We start from the raw sequence: 19,970 nt of genomic DNA on the forward strand, positions 1-19,970 counted from the left end.
AATATAGGGCAGAGAGCGTGGTTTCTTCTGTCTTGGGTGCGAAGGATCTTGGAGAGGATGAGACAGATGAGCAAGAAGTAGACCTGATGGTTTCTTTTACTGTCACTGCCCTCCCCCCATCCACTTCCGTGCCCTCCTTCCCAGCCTACTCCTGAAAAGAGAAACTGTCATGTGGGATACCATACATGGCTCCAGATCCAGCTCGGCTTCAAACTTTCCGTGTGGCCCTGGGCATGTCCCGGCCCCTCTTGGTGACTTGTCTCCCCCATCTGGCAGTGGAATGGTAAAAGCCCAGGTCCCTCCAGCTATGACACCCCCAGACTCTCTGAGCAGCCCTAGTCTGCAGGCCAAGGGGGGATGGGTACAATCTGAGCGTCTCCACCAACCCAGCTAGCAGCTGGGGTCTGACACTAATGCCTCAGCTGACAACACTGTTCTCAGCACCCGCTCCCAGGATGGGCAACAAATCACAAATTTGTTTTCCTTTTTCAAATGATGGGAATTGATTAGCTTAGTGAAGCGCTCCAGCTGCTCCGTGGAAAGGAGATAAGGATGGCTTCTTTGATATTTGTCACTGGCTCAGACAAAGAGCCCAAAGTCAGGCTGTGATCACCGGGGACTGTGATCCAGCCTGTATGATCTCCCATTAGGGTGTTCCTGCTCAGTGACCTGCGTGTGTGCTTTCTCCCTCCCTCTCCATCTGTCTCTGTCACACACACTCACACACACTCAGAGATAGTGAGAATTAAACTCTGGGACTCCTGGGATCTCATGAACCAAGGTGGACACACATCCATGGAACATGGTCTCCCTCCTCTTGGGCAAGGCAAATGAGACAGCCTCCTAAAGGGGAACAGCAGACACTGGGGAGCCTTGGAGAAAAAGAACCTGGCCCAGTTTCAAGGGCCAAGCCTGAGGCAAGCCAAGGCCATAAAAAAAAACAACTACATATATATGCATTTTTAAAAACCCATTAATAGTGATTATCTCTGACTAGGATAATTATGGGTGATTTTTATTTTCTTTATACTTGTCTCTTTCCAATATTTCTACAATGATCAGGTACAGCCTGCCTTTTAGAATTATAAATAAATGTTATATAAAAACATGTTTAAAATAGGACATGTATGTATGTGTGTAGAAGGGATTTTGCTAACAGCCTTCAACTCTTTGAGGAATTACTATAATAGGCATGGGAGGAGGTGGGGCTCTGTCCTCCAAAAAGAGAAACCGGAGCATTGCAGCAAGAAAGACCCTGGTTAGAAAGCAGAAGGACCTAGGGAGAGCGGGAGGTGGTAAATGCCCAGCGAGTGAGTCACTGTGGAGTCTTCTGTTCCCCTGAGACGGACAGGGGCGGCGGGGGGGGGGGGGTGGGTTCTTTAAAATGACCAGGAGGGAGATCCTGGTGTGGACCATTTTAAAAGTCATACTGAACTCGTCACAATATTGCTTCCATTTTATGTTATGGATTTTTTGGCCATGAGGCATGTAGGATCTTAGCTCCCCAACCAGAGATCAAGCCCGCACCCCCTGGATTGGCAGGTGCAGTCTTAACCACTGGACTGCCAGGGAAGTCCCCTCAAGGTCATGTTACAGTGGCCAAGTCAGGGCCCTTGGCTCAAAGGAGTGCTCTATCTGTTCCATCACCAAATTCAGGGGTGGGGTGGGGGGAGTTTTAGGCAGTCCAAGGGAACAACTAGGTCCGGGGAAGATGACATGGGGACCTACAGAGCCAATACAGGGAAGCTGTTTTTAAGGTCTAGAAAAGAGTCATTTGTCAAGTCACAAAGCAGATGGACTTCCCCATTCGGACAGAATGGGACTTAGGGTGGGAAGTGGTATTGCCTCAAAGACACCCCCAGCCCCCTACTGGGCCCTGCTCTTCTCCAGAAAGGCTCCCAGGGATGTGGACCCACCCCCGAGCCTGCCTGTATCCCTGTTTACAACTTCCCTCCTTATCGCGAAGGGTGACAGAACCCTTCCTTCTTCATTCCCGCATCCCAGCCAGACTATTAAAATGTAATCAAAAAATCACATTAGCCATGCAGATTCGGCTTAAAACACGTATATGTATATATAATTTAACTGCAATTAGGAGCTAATCAGCTTTTTATTCTTGTCTCAGAGTGTTTTGCCTCCCTGGTCCCTGAAAACATCTTGGGGTCTTTGATTCTCTTACTCTTGGGCTGAGAGATTCGGGCAGAAATTCAAACTGAGATATTTTGAGTCGAACAGTTCCATTTTCTCCTGATGTGCAGAAGTAGGGATATTGTACCCTTCTCCACTCCCTGGTTATGGATCTCCCCTTTGGTGAATTCAGCTCATCTGGATGGGAAAGAGATGAAAGGAAAGAGGAGGATTTGGTCGCTCCTTGGTGCCACTATCCTAAATCCTAATACCCCATCTTCTGAGAGTCTGCCACCCTCTATGTGCCCCAGCTATGTGCCTGCCATCCAGAATTCCAAATTCTTCTCAGAGACCGGGAAACCTCATTGTTCAGATCTTCTCTTCTCGGAGATCTGGAGACCTGAGATGCTCCATCTCAGGCAGGGAGGCTGCAGATACACCGCAGACATGGTGCCAGAACTGGGTCAGAATCACACAGATGGGGTGAAGCTGAAAGTCCAACTAGCCCAATACAGAAACTGACACCCAGGAGGAGAATCCTAACATAATTAGCTGTGCATCTATGTGCAAACACCCTCTCTCATCTATCAGCCCCGCAGGGGAGGCTTTATAAGTTCCCCATTTTACTGAGTAATAAACAATCATAGAGGTTAAGTGACTGTCTTGTGGTCACACAGCTTAATAAGGGGTGGAACTAGCATTTGAACCTCAGGTCTACCAATCCCAAAGCCTGTGTTCTGTTTACCATTTCAAGCATCCTTGGAGTTCCTTGAGAACTGAGGTGCTGGTTCTCACTGAAGAAACCCATTGCCTTTTAGCAAGACTGCAGCATCCCCATAAGACATGAAATCACACAGGTCTCAGCAATTCACCCTTTGGTAGGTTTCAGGCAGCTCAAGGCATGATGCAAAGGAGGGCTCCAGCAGTCTTGGAAGCCTGGCCTTCCCTTCAAGGAAAGCATGGGTATGACAGTTAATTTTGCATGTCAGCTTGACTGGGCCACGGGATGCCAGCGCGTCTGTGCTAAGTGGCTTCAGCTGTGTCGTTTCAAGTCCTTTGAGACCCCATGGACTGTAGCCCGCCAGGCTTCTCTGTCCATGGGATTCTCCAGGCATGAATACTGGAGTGTGTTGCTATGCCCTCCTCCAGGGGATCTTCTTGACCCAGCGATCAAACCCATGTCTCATGTCTCCTGCATTGGCAGGCACGTTCTTTACTATTAGCACCACCTGGGAAGCCCCATGGGATGTCACGCATCTGACCAAACATGACTCTGGATGTACAGACTGTGTAAACCAGGTGATCCTCCCTAATGCGGGTGGGCCATATCCAATCAGTTGAAGACCTGAATGGAACAAAAGGGCTGAGTGAAAGGGAATGCTCCCTGCTGACTGCCTGAGCTAGGACATTGAACTTTTCCAGCCTTCAGACTCAGACTGAAACACTGGCTTCTCCTGGGTCCCTATAGTCTGCTGGCTTTCAGATGGGAGGTTACATCACCAGCTCTCCTTGCTCTCAGACCATTGGACACAGACTGGAACTACAGCCATCAGCTCTCCTGGGTCCCAGCTTGCCAACTGCAGACCTTGAAGTCTCAACTTCTCTATCCCTCTATCTATCTATCTATCTGCCTACCTACCTACCTACAAGGGCTTCCCTGGTGGCTCAGATGTTAAAGAATCTGCCTGCAATGCAGGAGACCCAGGTTCAATCCCTGGGTAGGGAAGATTCCCTGGAGAAGGGAAGGGCAACCCACACCATAAGATATTCTTGCCTGGAAAACTCTATGGACAGAGGAGTCCAGCAGGCTATAGTCCATGGGGTTGCAAAGAGTCGGATACAAGTAAGCAACTAATAATTAAGCAACGACTAGTATACCTACCTACCTAATTACTTAACCTACTTCCTATTGGTTCTGCTTCTCTGGAAGAACGCTCACTAATATAATTTCCCTAGAGGTAAATTGTGAGTGAAGCAGGGAACCCCACTGTAGCATCTGGATCCTACAACCCTCCTAGAAACTTCTCTCAAGAAGCCCCAAGTCCTACTCAAAATCTCAGACAAAAATGGGAACAGAGCTAGCAAAGGTCCTCCAAATCCACAGAAGAAAGAGTTTGGCTGAGTGACTTTCTGAGCCCCTCCCTCAAGAAGACCCTAAATCTACTACCCCTATCCTCCCTGCCCCAGCCCTGAGGAAGTCTGGCTTTGTGGCTACAGCTGAAGCAAACACCTGTACCTACTTACTTCCCATCAGACCTCCTGCCCCCCAAGAAACACCATCCTCATTGGCTAAATGTGCCAGCAGAGGGCAGAAAACTTAAGAGTGACCGCTTCTTCCCCAAAGAAAATCTGGGCTTATTTATTGGAAGCCCAGGTTGGGGTGGGAGAGGGAAGAAGGTTGGGAGGGGGCTCTACGGGGGAGCCTTCCAGACCCCTCATTTCTCAGAGAAGACCAGGCTGCAAAGATGGAGCACATGAAGGATGGCTGGGCTCCCCAGGCTGACAGCTGGTGAGGAAACTGCGGGCACTGACTCGTAAGCCCAACAGCTCGATATATATCAGGCAAACAAGCTTTGATCTCATCTATATATCACCCGGGCTTCCCTGGTGGCTCGGAGGTTAAAGCATCTGCCTGCAATGTGAGAGACCTGGGTTCGATCCCTGGGTCGGGAAGATCCCCTGGAGAAGGAAATGGCAACCCACTCCAGTATTCTTGCCTGGAGAATCCCATGGACGGAGGAGCCTGGTGGGCTACAGTCCACGGGGTCGCAAAGAGTCGGACATGACTGAGCGACTTCACTTCACTTCAATTCATATATCGCCCAGGGAAACATACCAGCACCAGAGAAACCAACATTAATTGTCACAACAGCCTAGGTTTCCCCCATTCCACGTGTTCTCTCTCTGGTGGGCTCAGTGGAACAGAACTGGTCCCCCAAGAGAAGGAGAGATGTCTGGAACTAAGAGCACCAGGGCCTGGTTTTGGGGGAAAAGGGCAGCAACAGTCCTGAGCTCAAACTCTGACTCTGCTTCTAGCTGGGTGCCTGGGGCAAGTCTCAGTTTCTTCATCTGTAAAATGGGGGTGGTGACACCCTGCTTGCTGAGTCACGGTCATGAAGAGCCTCAAAGATGAGAAGTGCCCCAAACCCAGCCCATGTGCATAGGCAGGTTGGCAAGTCGGCTAGAACTGACTCTTATTCTTTGCTATATCAGCTCTCCTTCCTAGGTGATGCTAGTGGGTAAAAATCTGCCTGCCTAAGCAGGAGGGTTCAATCCTTGCCTGGATTATGAAGATCCCCTGGAGGAGGAAATGGAAACCCACTATAGTATTCTTGCCTGGAGAATCCCATGGACAGAAGAGCCTGGTGGGCTATGGTCCATAGGGTTGCAAAGAGTTGGACACGACTTAAGTGTCTTAACACGCTCACAAACACACACATCAGCCTCAGACTTTAATATGGATCAGAAGCCAGGCAGGCTTGTTAAAATGCAAACTCCTGGGCCAGGCACTAGATCCCATCAATCATGCTCGGGGGTGGTACCCAGGAACCTGCATTTATACCACCTCCCATGTGATTCTTTTGTAGGTGGTTCAGGACTATTCTGTGCAATACCTCGCTGCCTTGGCCACCCTCCCAGTTCCCAGTGGCTTCCTCCATCAGATGACTTTGCCTTTGGCCTTCCCCCTGCTGGTGCTCACACTAGCCTCTCCTCAGGCTAGTCCTGCCTGCCCCTGGCTCTGAGGATGGACTCAGGCTCCTGGATCTCTGGCCAGGACTCAGTCCTCCAACCAAGTGCCCCTTCCTCTGGCCCTGGGAGGGAAGAAATGATGACATTCAGGTCTGCCATCCAGCTCTTCCTGGTGGGGCCAGGCAGCAAAAGAAAAGAGACGACCCTGTGCAAGGGGCTGGCACCGCACTGAGCGCTGCTGTGTGCTGGAACTGGTGCTTTGCTTGTGGACTCCTCGTATGACCCAGCCTCAGCTCTCTAAGGCAGTTTCCAGGAGCGGGGCTGAAATCTGAGCTTCTGCAGGCCCAAGTCAGAGTCCGTCCTTTTAGCCACTGAGCTCCACTGTTCAGAGTATCTCACCCACTGAACCACTCTTGTCCCTCCCTCCCCACTCTGTTCTGCCTGCACAACTCATCAAGCAGTCTTGCATCTCTGAGAAAAAGGCAATAGAAGCTTAATAAAACCAGCAATACTTACAGAATCTGTGAAATACAGCCAGGCCCCCAGATATTCCTCACCTGAAGGATCAAAAGGTTCCTGAAAACCCCCCACTGCATGGCTGGACCCAACTGTCCAGGTTGCTCCTTCCACCACCTCTCCCCCTGGCTGCTGCCTGGAACTCCAAGAGAGCAGGAGGGCCCATGGGGCCCAGCAACCAGTTGGCTCCCCAGCCCTCTGACTGCTGGATTAATAAAAAATAAAAAGATCCCCACAAAATACAACCAATAACCATGGCCATAAAAGCCAAATTGGATTCCTTCCTGGCTGATGAGCTCAGAGCCCTTCTCTCTCTCTGAGACCCGATTAACAAATATGTAAAACAATTCCCCTTGTGTCTCCTCTCCAGCTCCAGCCAGCGCTTCCTGTGAGCTGAAGCTCAGGGACAAGGGAGGAGGCGTCAGCAGGGGATGGGTCCTGGGGCGGCAGCAGTGGGACCTGCCCTGCCACCAGCCTGCTGTGTTACCTAGAACAAGTCACTGAACATCTCTGGATGGGTGGTCCCCCATCTGTCAGATGGTGGGTAGGGAGAAATGCTCTCTAAACCCTCTGATTCTTAGCTGTTGCCCAAGACCGGGAGACAGAGAAAGGAGAGGGGGGTCCCTTTCATCCCTATTCAGAAGTTAATGTATAACTGGCTGGGGGCACACTGTGGGGTCCTGATAAAACATCAAGCCAAGAAGCAGGAAAGGCCAAATAGCTTATGCTGGCTGGATGCCGTCAGCTTCGCTGGGACACAGTAGGTGGTAACCTGCCAGTTCTTAGCTCTGGGGAAGCTCCAGAGACCACTACCCCGTCTTCCCCCCACCATATACACCCAGATCTCATCTGTGGGTCTGGGGACACTGCAAACACTCTTCTTGTCCCCATACCATGAAAGAAAAGCTTAAGGGTAAATTGAAAGCTGAAAGAAAGCAGACACAAAGTGCTCAAACCCATGTCAGGGAATGGGGGACACTACAACTAGTTAGGGATGGAGTTCTAGGAAGGGGCTCTATCCCCAGCCTCATTGCTCAGAAAGAAAGTGAGGAACCTTAGGAGGAACCTCCCCTTCTGAGCACTGGGGGCACCCCTAGCCCCTGCTGCTAGGCCTCGGGGAAAGCCCAGGAGGCCAGCACCCGATGAAAGCGCACATCAAGGAGATGCTGGCAACCACCGGGGTGCTCACGTTCCCAGCCTTGATCCTGACCTTGATCCTCTCATCCTGAGGGATTGAGCGATGCTGCATCTCTGCAGCAACTTACAGCTTGTAGATGATTTTCACACAGGTTTTCTCGTCTCAGGAACTATTTCCAATTTGCAAACAAGAAAACTAAGGCTAAAAGAAGTCAAGGGAGTTATTTGAACCTGACTTCTGATAAGCTCAGTCCCAATCTCACTATATTAGGTTGTGAGCCTCACATGTTGGAAAATTCTCAAGAGCTCTAGAATCAGCCTTCCCAATCTCCACTGGTGCAGGGGCATATCCCCCCACTTCCACCCCAGTGTCTGTCCCCAGGAGTCATTCTGACCACAGGCACAACCCTGGCTCCAGGGAAGGGAGAGAAAAAGCACCCAGGGCTGGCACCCAACTTCACCATCTTGGGTGCGTGTGCTGTCACTTCAGTTGTGTCTGACTATGTGTAACCCGAGGGGCTGCAGCCCCAGGCTCCTCTGTCCATGTGTCCATCTTGGATATCCAGATGGAAACATACCTTCCGTGCCTGCACGGGGGAAGGGCTTCCTGGCTGCCCTGCTGATTGACAGCTCAGGTGCGTATGGTGGAGAGGAAGGTACACTTGGTACCCTCCACACCTGGGACCAGCACAGAGGCCCTGGCAGCATGGGAGGGGAGGGTCTGATGCTGGGCCTCAGCCCACCTGCCATGATGGTGCAGCTGCCTGTGGAGACAGGAATGGAGGGCTGGAGATGAGCTGCTGGAGCAGAGGGTCCAAGAGGAGAGCAGACCCCAAGTAGCACCTCTCCCTAACTCTGCTGCCTCTCGCATGAAACATTTGGGAGACTCAAGGTCCCAGGAACTCAAAACTGCAGCTCCTGGCACACAGAGGCGAGGAAAAACCTGACAAAACCACCCAAGCCCCAGAATCTCCAGCCCCTTCTGTCCCCCTCCAACCCCGCTCAATGGTACAGTGTTATCCCAGGTCTCACAGGAACCTTCCTCAAATCCACCCACAATACTAGAGCTCAGTCTCCTATTCACTCGTGACCTGGGGCTAGTCTTTATTCCTTCATGAGCCTCAGTTTGCCCTTCTGTAAAATGGGAGGGCTGGACTAAATGAGATTTCAATTATTTCCTAGTTCTCTCACTTTGGAGTCCTCAAAAAGCCAGGACACAGAACTGTGATGACAGAGAAGATGGGGTGGCTCAGGGCTGGGGGAGCAGTTGGGAAGGTGAAGAGAGCTGCAGACTTTTGGGGGTGCTGGGGCTGCAGCTTCCATCAGCTTTGCAGTCTCCTGAGTTCCAGTCCTTGCCACAGCCGGGAACTAGAGGAGCCCAGGGGTCAGAGGGTCCTGCAGGACAGGGTGGGGGCTGGATTGTAGTGACAGGGCAAGGTTCAAGAATTCAGACAGACTACCTCTGCCTAATTCTAAGCTGAAGGGTCTTCCAGTGACAAGAACAGTATTCTTTGCCTTGTCAGTACTTGGGGTCAGATCCTACCAAATCCAGGCCAAGGTCAAAGTCCATCAGCCCCACTTATCATGAACACATTTACATATTCATTCACTTGTCATCCTCATTCGCTCACTTATTGGTGCTTGCTATAAGGACTTTCTGTTAAACCATCAGTATCTTCTCTCTGGGATGTCTTGAACTCCTTTCCTCTCCAAGGCTCCAGGAACTTTTCCACCACAGATTTATTTTCACATTCATTAATGCCCAAGAGTGCCCTCGGCTGACACATCCCTGTTCATCACAAATTCCTAACTCCGTTACTCTGAGATCACCCACTCGAAGCCTCTGGAAGAGCAGGTCACCAAGTCAGGAACTCTTGCAGGGAACATGCAGCAGCTACTAACCTGTAACGCCCTTCTGTAGCCAGCCTCTTCCCAGCTTCTCCAGTTGGAAAAAGGAAGGGTTTCCCCCCTGCTCCCCGACCTTGGCTGCTGACAAATCAAAGCCTGATTTCTCTCTAGCTTAGCTGAATGTCTCTCAGGCCTGGATTACAAAGCAGAACCAAAACCAACATCCTGCCTTTGTGAAGTCACAAGATGATGTTTTAAAAACCAGCAAACAATATTTCAAACAGAAAGTTTGCACATATGATTATGTCCAGAGGGATGCAAATCCCAGCTGTATCGACATGGGATGACAAGGGGAAACTTCTGGATGAAAGCCAGAATAACGCTGCCAGTCTGCCAGATGTTGCCTGCATCTGGATCTCTGAAAAGTGACCCGTTCAGTGAGCTGGCCGTCAAGGAGCAAATGGTCAATCCATGTCACCCTGTCAATCAGGACTCAGCCCGAGCCCACTACCCAGATTACTGAAGGATCCAAAAGATAGTTTGATTTCAGTCCTACTCATCTGCAAGGACCCAAATCAAGGCCAAAGTGTGAGCCTCAGGCATTTCATGGTGGTCATGATCGTGGTACTGAGTCCAGCTTGCCTCGGTTTGAGTCCTGTCTCTGAGGCTTACTGGCAATCTCTTTAGTCCCTCTGTGCTTCACAGTTCTCATCCTTAAAATAGAATACTAATGGTAGCTATCTCATAGAGCAGGGCTTCCCAGGTGGCACTAGTGGCGCCAGTGCAGGAGACCTAAGAGACTTGGGTTTGATTTCTGGGTTGGGAAGATCCCCTGGGAAGAGGGCACAGCAACCCTCTCCAGTATTCTTGTCTGGAGAATCCCATGGACAAGGGAGCCTGGCAGGTTACAGTCCATAGGGCGGCAAAGAGTAGGACACAATTGAAGAGACCTAGCCCTGCATCTCATAGAGCAGGTGTGAAGATGCACTAACATAGTACCTACAAAGCCCTAAGCCGGGCAGGCAGTAAATAGTCAAAATATGTCGGCCATTATTATAATTGTCATTATCACCAGGTGATCACCCTGCAGAACTCTCCCAACTAATAACAGGAGAAATCCTCCAGGACAGTGCAGAGGCCGATACCATGGGGTGACAGGGATGAAACACTCCTCCCCTAAACATCCTAGGAACACCAGTCTGCTACAACTGTTCCAACTCCGAGCCCCATTTAAGCTGCCTTCCCCCGAGACAACAAGATCACCACATTCTCCTTCATGACAGGAGTGGCTTCCAGCTGGCAGTCATGTCTCCTCTATTAACAAGGTTTGGCAAAGGATGCATCATCCAGGTGCCAGTATGTGTATTGGATGCCTCGAGCAGATGGCTGGGTGGGAATGAGCTTTTGCTACCACGCCCCTTCTCCCACCAAGACATCAAGCCAGGGAGGGCACCCAGATGCCACTCACAGGAAATTTCCTTCTCACTGTGAAGCGACCACTTGCCTGGATCATGTTCTCTGAGCCCCAGAGGACACTTGGGTCCCTCTTCCACTTCTGCTGGGGGACCTGGGTGAGCTCTCACCTACCCATTACCTCTGGTTGAGGCAGGAGGTGTTGGGGCAGGCCTGGGAGACTCTGGTGGGCTCTGCAAGGACAGAGACTGAAGTCTTTCCACTTCTGCATGCCTGGCACACAGTGGGGTGCTCAGGTAGACACTTGTGGGATGGGGAATTAAGGAGAAGGCTTTTTCTGGTAGAGGAGATTTAAGCCTCTGGACACTGTCTCCCAGGTCATCATTTCCTAATTCCAACGAATGCTCCCTATAAGAGACTTGGATGGCACCTACTGGCATCTAAATTCAAGCCAATCCTTCCCATTGTCCCCACCACCTCCTCATTCCCAATGGTCAAGTTCACTGATACAGCAAGACCCTAATCTCCACCCAATGGCCCTTTCCAAATTTCCCAGGTTCTCAGTCTACTTTCCTCAGAGGGGGAAGCAAGGAGAGAAAGCAGGATGCCAGAACTAAGGGTGTCTACAGGAGTTCCACATGCCTAGCAGGCTCTTTGCCTTGAGTTCAAGGAGAAACATACCCAGACCCTCCGCTTCACTAACATACCAGGAGCTGGTCCCAGGACCCTCTGCTGGGCTTCTTCCTTCCAGGTTTTGGTAGAGGCTCAGCTTCTGCTGCAGAAGGCAATGGCAACCCACTCCAGTACTCTTGCCTGGAAAATCCCAGGGACAGGGGAGCCTGGTGGGCTGCCATCCATAGGGTCGCTAAGAGTCAGACACGACTGAGCGACTTCACTTTCACTTTCATGCATTAGAGAAGAAAATGGCAACCCACTCCAGTGTTCTTGCCTGGAGAATCCCAGGAATGGCAGATCCTGGTGGGCTGCCATCTATGGGGTCGTGTAGAGTCGGACAGGACTGAAGCAACTTAGCAGCAGCAGCAGCAGCAGCTTCTGCCAGCACTAATGCCAGCAAGCATGACAAGGCCTGAAGGTATAACATAAACAGCCTGCTGCTGCCCATCAGCTTCTCCTTCCCCATGGCTTTTATTTCAAACCTTCTCCCTCTTACCACCAGAATAAACCAGCTAGTGCAGCCTCTGCAGGGCTCCATCTGCCTCTTTCCTAGCTATGTGGCTTTGGGCAAGTAAGTCAACCTCTCAAGCCTGGGTCCTTCAATTGCAAAGCATACCTACCTCCAGGCTTGTTGTGGGGGTTACATCAATTAGCCCATGACAAGTTTCCCTGGTGGTTCAGAGGTAAAGAATCTGCCTGCCAATGCAGGAGCCTCAGGTTCAGTTCCCAGACTGGGAAGATGCCCTGGAGAAGGAAACGGCAACCCCACTCCAATATTTTTTCCTGGGAAAACCCATGGATAGAGGAGCCTATAGGGCTACAGTCCATGGGGTTGCAAAAGAGTCAGACATGACTTAGTGACTAAACAACAAAGCTTTTATCAGAGTTCCTGGCATGTGGCAAATATTCTGTACCTTCCTGTGCCATTGTTCACATGGATGAATGCAGGCACTGGGCAAGTCAACGGGGTTAGTCCTGATATCAGCGGGGATGTGGAGCAGAAGACTTGGCAGTGAAAACTAGCTACATCTCACCTCTGTGCTTGGAAGGGAATGTTATGTTAACTGCCTGCACCTGTTCAACCCCCTTCACTGGATGCTTCCCACACACTCAAGGAGTCTAGCCCGGCCACATGGCACACAAGCCTGGGATTCTGAGATTCAGGCTCTGCCACCAACATGCTGTATGATGCTGGGCAATTCACTAACCCTCTTCTGAAATAACTTCCCATCTACAGACACCTCTTGCAGCCCTAATCTCTTGAGTTAAATCGTTTTTCATAGTCCAGGCTTCACAGTGGGGCTCCTGCCTGAGCCCATCCCCCAAGCAGACAGGTCTGGGCTCTCATGGTTGGGGACAGAGTCCAAGATGTAAAGGTGAAGACCCAGTCCCAGCCCCAGTCCAGAAGCCCTGAATACCAAGCCTAGGATGGCCAAAGCTAAACTCCACCCTTACACCTGACCCAACCGGCAGAGGAATTTACATTCTTTTGAAAACCATCACATTCATGGGTTTCTTGACAAAAAAATATATATTAAATGAATAGCAGAAACTATGCAGGAAGAAAGTGAAAGTTGCTCAGTCGTGTCAAACTCTTTATAACCCCATGGACTATACATTCCATGGCATTCTCCAGGCCAGAATACTGGAGTGGGTAGTCGTTCCCTTCTCCAGGGGATCTTCCAACCCAGGGATCAAACCCAGGTCTCCTGCACTGCAGGTGGACTCTTTACCAGCTGAGCCACCAGGGAAGTCCAAGAATACTGGAGTGGGTAGCCTATCCCTTCTCCAGCAGATCTTTTCGACCCAGGAATCAAACCGGGGTCTCCTGCACTGCAGGTGAATTCTTTACCAGCTGAGCTACCAGGGAAGCCCTAAAACAATGCAGGGTACTGGACAAAATAGGGGTTCTTGGTTCACGCAGATGAAAATCTGACCCCAAGTTGGCCCCTTCTAGCTGTGCGGCCTTAAGCAAACCTCTTCACTTATCTGAACCTCAGTTTCCCCACATATTAAATGGGGATAACAATCCATATGCCATGAGATGGTTGTGAGGTTGAGATAGATCGAGTATAACACTTAGCATGTGGCACACAGTAGATACTCAACGAAAGGCAGTTATTATTATCAGGACTGCTATTACAAGCCTGCTGCACCCACTGTAAAGCAGAGGAAGCAAGGCCATCAGTCCTGTTTGGTGCTCGTTTCCAAAGAGTCCTGACTACCACAGACACATCCATCACAGTCCTCCCACCCATCTACCTTCCTTCCAGCTGGTGTGGAGTGGGAGCAGCTGTCTGGTCTCCCCCATGGCCAGGCAGAGAGTTGAGCTCACTGTGGGAGGCTCTGCCACCTTTCCTGGACCAGTCCTGGCAGCATCCCTGCCTCCAGCCTTAGTCGAGCAGCTGGAGCGTGCATCGCACTGTCTTGCCTGTGAAATGCGACTTTTGGAAAACATGCGTATTTGTGAGTTGGTGTGTGTTTCTATTTTGGGCCAACACTGCCCTCTTTATTTATTTTCCCTGGGCTTTGCGTTTGGAACCCAGCTCGGAAGGGTGTTTTGACAGACTCTGACACCGCTCCAGGCTTCTCTGGCAGGAGACACGCTCAGGAGGGGGGAGGGTGGGCAAGAGGAGGAAGATTTCAAATGATGAGCCCTCTGCCTTGGCTAAGAGTAACAGGCGATCAGACACCCCTGCCTCACTGTCCCAGCCCTCAGCTTCTCCATACGTGGGTGGGGGAAGAGTGTAAGAGGTTCTGGTGGGAGAAAAGAGGGGAGAGGGGGAAAGGGGACCAAATAACCAAATCAGAGGTTCTAATCATCACAGAGCTAACAACATTATCAATACCAATAACATCAGTATCAATGACTGCCACCGCCATCCCATTTTTATGACTAAGAGTGGGCTTACTGATTGCCCTCAGGGAAACCACCTCATCTTTTAGCATCTTGTTTTGCTCATCTGTATAGGTGATTTTTGCAGTCCCCAGCTCATCGGGCTGTGAGAAATGGTTGCTCAGCCAAATGGTAGCAATGACTATCTTCCCTCCCGGCTGCAGATCCTGGCCAGCTGCCCACAGACAGCCTACTTGGTAGTGTCTTTGGGACTTGGAGCTGATGGCCAAGGCTCTACCCACCAGGAACCGCCTCTAAAGCTGCTCTCAGCTAGTCAGTCCCATCTCTGTGGTCATTTGCAACCAGCCTAGAGTCTGCCTTAGGGGAGGAAGGGTCTCAGACAATTCCACCTGCCTTTGAATGACCAGGTGAGTGGCAGTGGAAAAGAGGGGACGAGCGCTGTCGTTTAGTCACTAAGTTGTATCCGACTCTTTTGTGACCCAAAGGACTGTAGCCCCACCAGGCTCCTCCGTCTATGTGATTTCCCGAGCAAGAGTATTGGAGTGGGTTGCCATTTCCTTCTCCAAAACTATCAGGGAAAAGGGCTTAAACCAAAATTCCAAGATCCTGAGGGTCAGGCAATCCAGGTTTTAGTCCTGACTTTTCTACTTATTTATTCGTTCATCCACTAATCTTCCACCAGCAGAACCAGGGGTTTATGCATAGGATAAAGTGACATAGAAGCAATGCCTGGCCCAACGGAGATGGCACTTCAGTGGTGTGACCTCATGAATATTACTTGACATCTCTGGTCCTACAAAGGAAGTCATCTGAACATCTGTTGCTCAGGGGACAGGATGCCTTCACTGGTGGCGGGTGCTCTGAGGAAGGGGAAAAGTACCATAAACTCTGGGGTTAGAAGCATAATTTTCAGTCCCACCCACACTCAAGAGACTCAGAGAAACACCAGTGTCCCACACTATTAGGGCCAAACTGGGATGCTTGAAGGTCACCTCAACCAGCCCTATCCTTGTATAGACGGGGAAGCCTAAGGCTCAGAGAAGGGCATTTGAGCAGGGGGGTACTGGGAGCCTGTGGTCAAGCTGAGTTTAGGACTGGACCCCTACTTCTACTCCTTCCACCACTTCACTTGGACTCTTCCTCTCTCAGCTCAGTTTCTGGATGTTAAGGGACTTGCTGTGATTCCAGAACTGAAGAATCCTGGCCCCTCAAAGACTGAGAGGGATCTGGGGTGTCTGGCCCTGGGGATTTCTTCGGGGAGGGAGCAGAACTCCTCATGGGGAGGAGGGTCAGAGGTATGGGGGCATGGGGTCCACTTAAGAGAATGGAGTCAGCTCCCTCTAAGGGTCAGCCGTTTCCGCATTGGAGCAAAGACTGACTGGATCAGGCCCAGGCTGCAGGAAAGTTAAGGAGAGAGTGAAGGCAGCTGGGAAAAAAGAATTGGGAAAGACACAGAGGGCAGTGGTCAGGAGCGGAAGGCGGTGGGGGGTGGGGGGGAGATAAACATGGAGAAGGGGAACAGAACAGGGAAACAAAGAGACAGAAAGTGCAAACAAAGAATGATGCAGGGAGACGGGGTGTGGACCTTGGTTGCAGGAGCTTTGTCTGGAGTAAGAAAGGAGAGCAGGCATGAGGTGGTGAGCTGAGCAAAATGGACTCTGAGTCCAGTACCAAGATTCTGTAAGGCTGAGCTTCTGTCTGCAGCTTCCACTGGGCCAGGTTACTCCCTTCATTCAGCAGATGCCCTGGTTCCTGACCAGGTCTGCATTGGGGAAGGGGGAGGGGAGGGCTTGCTTTGTGGCTTTGTGACCTGCTGCTTTCCCCCAAAGGGTGTATGTGCATTTGTGGGGTGATGGTGAGGGGTTGTGTCTGCAGGAGGGAGCCTGTGATCGCTGAGCACCCCTGTGAGTAGCCAGAGATGAGATCTGGAGTCTGAAGCTTAGATGTCCGGAAACAGCAGGACCTGAGTGAAGACGTTTCTCGGCTTGCTGGTGCTTGTGAGAAAATGTGTGTGTCCACGTGCTGGTGAATCTTCCGTGTTTGCGGACTGTGTGGAGTGTGGGTGGATGTACATTGCGTGAGTGGACTATGAATCTCTGCGGGGATTGTTTGCAGGTGTGTGGTTTGCGGGTAGATCGGTGTGCGTGTGTGCATAAACTCTGCGTTGGTGTGTGCCTGGGTCCGTGGGCACGCGAGGCGGGGTTTTGAGTCTCCAAGGCCGCCTCCAGGCGCTGTCCGCGGTACTGACCCCGGGCCTCTACGGGCGGGACCTGCGCCCAGTCTCAAGAGGAACATAGGGCCAAACCCTGCAGCAGAGAGGAGGCGAGGAAAGGACGGCTCCTGGGAGGCGCCTTCCTAGCCCAGCTGCGGGCCTCCCGGGGAGTTGGGAAAAGTTCTCCCACGGCGGGGTTGGCTCACAAGAGTGGGCGCCACTCGCGCCGAAAATCTTTCCCAGGCCCTCAGCTCCACCACCACGGCCCAGCTGCCCACTCCATCTCCACCCTCACTAGCGTTCTCGGCAGGGCCCGCAAACCCTCTCGCGCTCAGCTCCAACGCCAGTCAGGTGTGCCCCAGTGCTCCCGCGCTCCGGACTGGACCTGTGGCCAGGTTAATCGGGCCCGAGGACTCCGGGAATGTCCCGCCGAGAGCATGAGTGCGCTCTGGCAGAAAGTGGATGGAGAGGAGGTCATTAACCTTTCCCAACCCCCTTCGTGAGCTCCTACTGGGTGAGTGCCTGATCCCTGGCGGCTTCAGGCTGATGCTCAACTTTTGGAATCAGCTGTACTCCCGCGGGGACTAGCAGGGGACTAGAGGTCGGAAGCGTCGCTGTTTGTAGACATTAACCTGGCTGGTGCTAGGGTCCCGCGGGGAGTTGGTGCGGAGCTGGAGCTCGGCCGCGGGGGGCGAGGGCTAGCTCTGGGCTCTGCCCCCCACCAACTGGCTTTCCCGGAGGGTCCGAGGCCCTCCTCCAGGGCTGGCTGGACAGCGGGAGAACTTCACATACAGACCCGCGCAGGCCGGGGTGGGGGCGGCGCGGATGACACCGCCCCCTCCGAGCCATGCACTCCCCAGCTCCGAGACGGATGGTGCCCAGCGGCCGTCGCACTCACCTCGGCTGGCCAAGCTGAGCTGGTTGAGCCGCGGGCGCGGGAGGGAGACGCACCGGAGGGGCCCAGGGCTGCGGCCACCTTGCCGTGCGGACTTGTCCCGTCGCGGGAGCCGCAGAGAGAAGCTCTTAAGAGCTGCGAGAGGCCGGGGTTCCCCGCTCTGCTCCAGAGCGCACAGACGGTGCACTGCCGGGTGTGTGTCTCGTTCCCCAGCGCGCAATCCGGAGCTCAGCTTGCTGCCGCCGCCTTTTATTCGCCGCCCGCCTTTGTTTGGGTCCGGGCTCCTACCACCGGGAGCGGGGGTGTGCAGGGCAGTCTCAGATGCCGCGCCGCCCCCCAGACCCTGGCGCCGCCAGCCTCCATGCCGCCGGGCTTTGCGTCAGTAGCCGGCAAGGGCCTGCGATCCGCCGCGTGCTCCTGTCTCCGAAGCCCGCAGCCAGGCGCCGCCGTGGCCGCCGCTCCCCCTGCGAGAGCCGCGCGATGGTACAGCCGGGCTCCCAAAATCCGCGGGAGGGGGGCTGCGAGCGAAGCAGCGACCCCTATGGGTCAACTCTCGACTCTGCAAAGGGCCCAGACACGGCCCCCTGCCCGGCCGCTGCCCCTTTTCCTAGGTTCCCACCTCTCTCCCCGGCTGCACTCTTCTCCCCGTCCGCCCAGTCTTGGCAGGTTACCAGCCTCCTGGACATTCGAGGGCATCCCCAGGTCCTCTCCGGAGGGAGCTGCCAAACCCAGGCTCCTGGCACCGTCCCTTCCTCTCCCCTCCATTCACCGCTCTGGCACCAGAGCCCAGAGCCAGGCCAGCTCCCGGACCGGGCTTCCCTCCAGCTTTAGCACACGATCTGCCTGTACCCCTCGTTCACCGGCCATAAGGATGGCGAGAAATACTCAGCGGACATTGGCACTGGGGCCGCTCAGGGAGAACCAAGGCGGGGGGATGCCTCGAAAGAGGATCCGCTGCCAGCCCCCAGCGGCGGGCTGGAGGGGTTTTACTTATTGAAGCTCGAAAGAAGGGAAGCCATTGTTTTGTTGTGTGAGGGGTGAGCCAGGTGTTCATCATACATCCTCTGAGTGTGTGCTGAGAGCAAAACAGGAAATGCAGAGGTGGGAGAAAGGCAACCCCTGCCTCTAGGAAGTGGTGGTGGTTTAGTCGCTAAGTCGTGCTGGACTCTTGCGACCCCATAGACTGAATAGCCTGCCAGGCTCCTCTGTCCACGGAATTCTCCAAGCAAGAATACTGGAGTGGGTTGCCATTTCCTTCTCCACGGGATCTTCCCAACCCAGGCTGCCTCTAGGAAGTTCCTTGCTTATGGGGCAGATAGAAACAGGGTTGAATTCTAAAATGAAGCACCAGGGAGCCCATACCCACAGGTAGATGCTCAACCCATGTCCATTCCACAGCCCTTCTTTTTAAAAGAAGAAAACCAAACTGGGAGCACCTCTGATGCCACAGGGCTGAGTGGAGCTTCTGTTTGTTCCTCACCTGCCACCCCTGCTCTGTCTCTGTGGTATGTAGCCTCCTAGCTGCACCCACTGGCTGACTGCCAACTGGACACATTGGTATTTATGATTCTAGATGCCCTGAGAGCTCATCTATGCAAAAGCAAATGGCCCGAGCCGGTGTCCCTACCCCAGCACTCACTCCCTATGTACTCAGGATTGTCATGGGAGTCATTGCCAGGCTGGCCAAGGCTATCAGGGAACTCACAGTGGTCCTATCTAGCCTTGAAGACATTAGGGTTTAGGAAAGCTCCTGTTTTAAGGGTACCACCCTGAGCTGTGAGCGGGGAGAGACAGGAGACCTCTCCCAAAAAGTGGAGAGTGTGTGTGTGTTACAGCCCCCAGATCAGAGGCCAAATCTGACACATGAGCACAGAAGAACAGGCTCAGCACGGCCGTGCAAACATCTGGTCCCTCTAGCCACATCCCAGAGGGAAGGCAAAGAATTCGGTGCCATGGGAGAGGGTGGGAGGAAGGAGAACAAGGAAAAGATTTGTTTTTAAGGGAGCACTAGGGGAGACACAAAGTGTGTTCCCAAGCCCAGCTGGGAGCAAAGGATTTTCTTTGCTGGCTTACTCTTTTCCACTGCTTTGAAAGCTGCTTCCAGGAACCTCCTCAAAGTTCTCCAATCCTGTGGCACTGTTGTTCCTCCCAGTCGGACCAGTCCACAGGGAGTGACATTGATGCGCCCCATGTGCCACCCTCAGCCCATGCCTGGGGACACAGCCCTCACTTCCCTGGGAACTAATTTTAGCAGATTTGGGTCCTACCTTCATGCTGTCTAGGTGGGCACAGCTGTGGCCACCTCAGTCACACCCTCCTCAGAGCTCTCCCTGGCGTGATCTGCAGTGGGGGCTGGGTTTGCTAAGCCCTTGATGGGGGATCCTCTGCAAACAGAAGGTACAGAGGCACAGGCTCAGAGGAGTGGAGGAGGAGGTGGGGAGTGTAGTACCCAGGAACACGGGAAGGATGCAATTTTCTCAGGCCATCAGCAGGGTTTTAAAAATGCAAATGGAACCGGGCCTTTGAAATATGCCTGCCATAAAGTGGAACTGGTGGTGGCAGCGGGAGCTGGCGCTGGTGTGGAAAGTCATGAGAATCCC

The 19,970-nt window shown here is 52.7% G+C and overlaps 1 protein-coding gene across 1 annotated transcript in view; it reads right to left on the reverse strand.

Annotated features, from left to right (window-relative positions):
- The window catches only part of DISP3 (dispatched RND transporter family member 3), a 57,342-nt gene extending 39,749 nt beyond the window's left edge, over positions 1-17,593 (reverse strand). The window contains exon 1 of the mRNA XM_004013722.5: positions 17,374-17,593. The gene's annotated coding sequence lies outside the window, so the exon portion shown is untranslated. The remainder of the gene's footprint in view (positions 1-17,373) is intronic.
- Positions 17,594-19,970: the final 2,377 nt, after the last annotated feature.

Source organism: Ovis aries, chromosome 12 (genome assembly GCF_016772045.2).
Source record: "Ovis aries strain OAR_USU_Benz2616 breed Rambouillet chromosome 12, ARS-UI_Ramb_v3.0, whole genome shotgun sequence".
Lineage (NCBI taxonomy): Eukaryota > Metazoa > Chordata > Mammalia > Artiodactyla > Bovidae > Ovis > Ovis aries.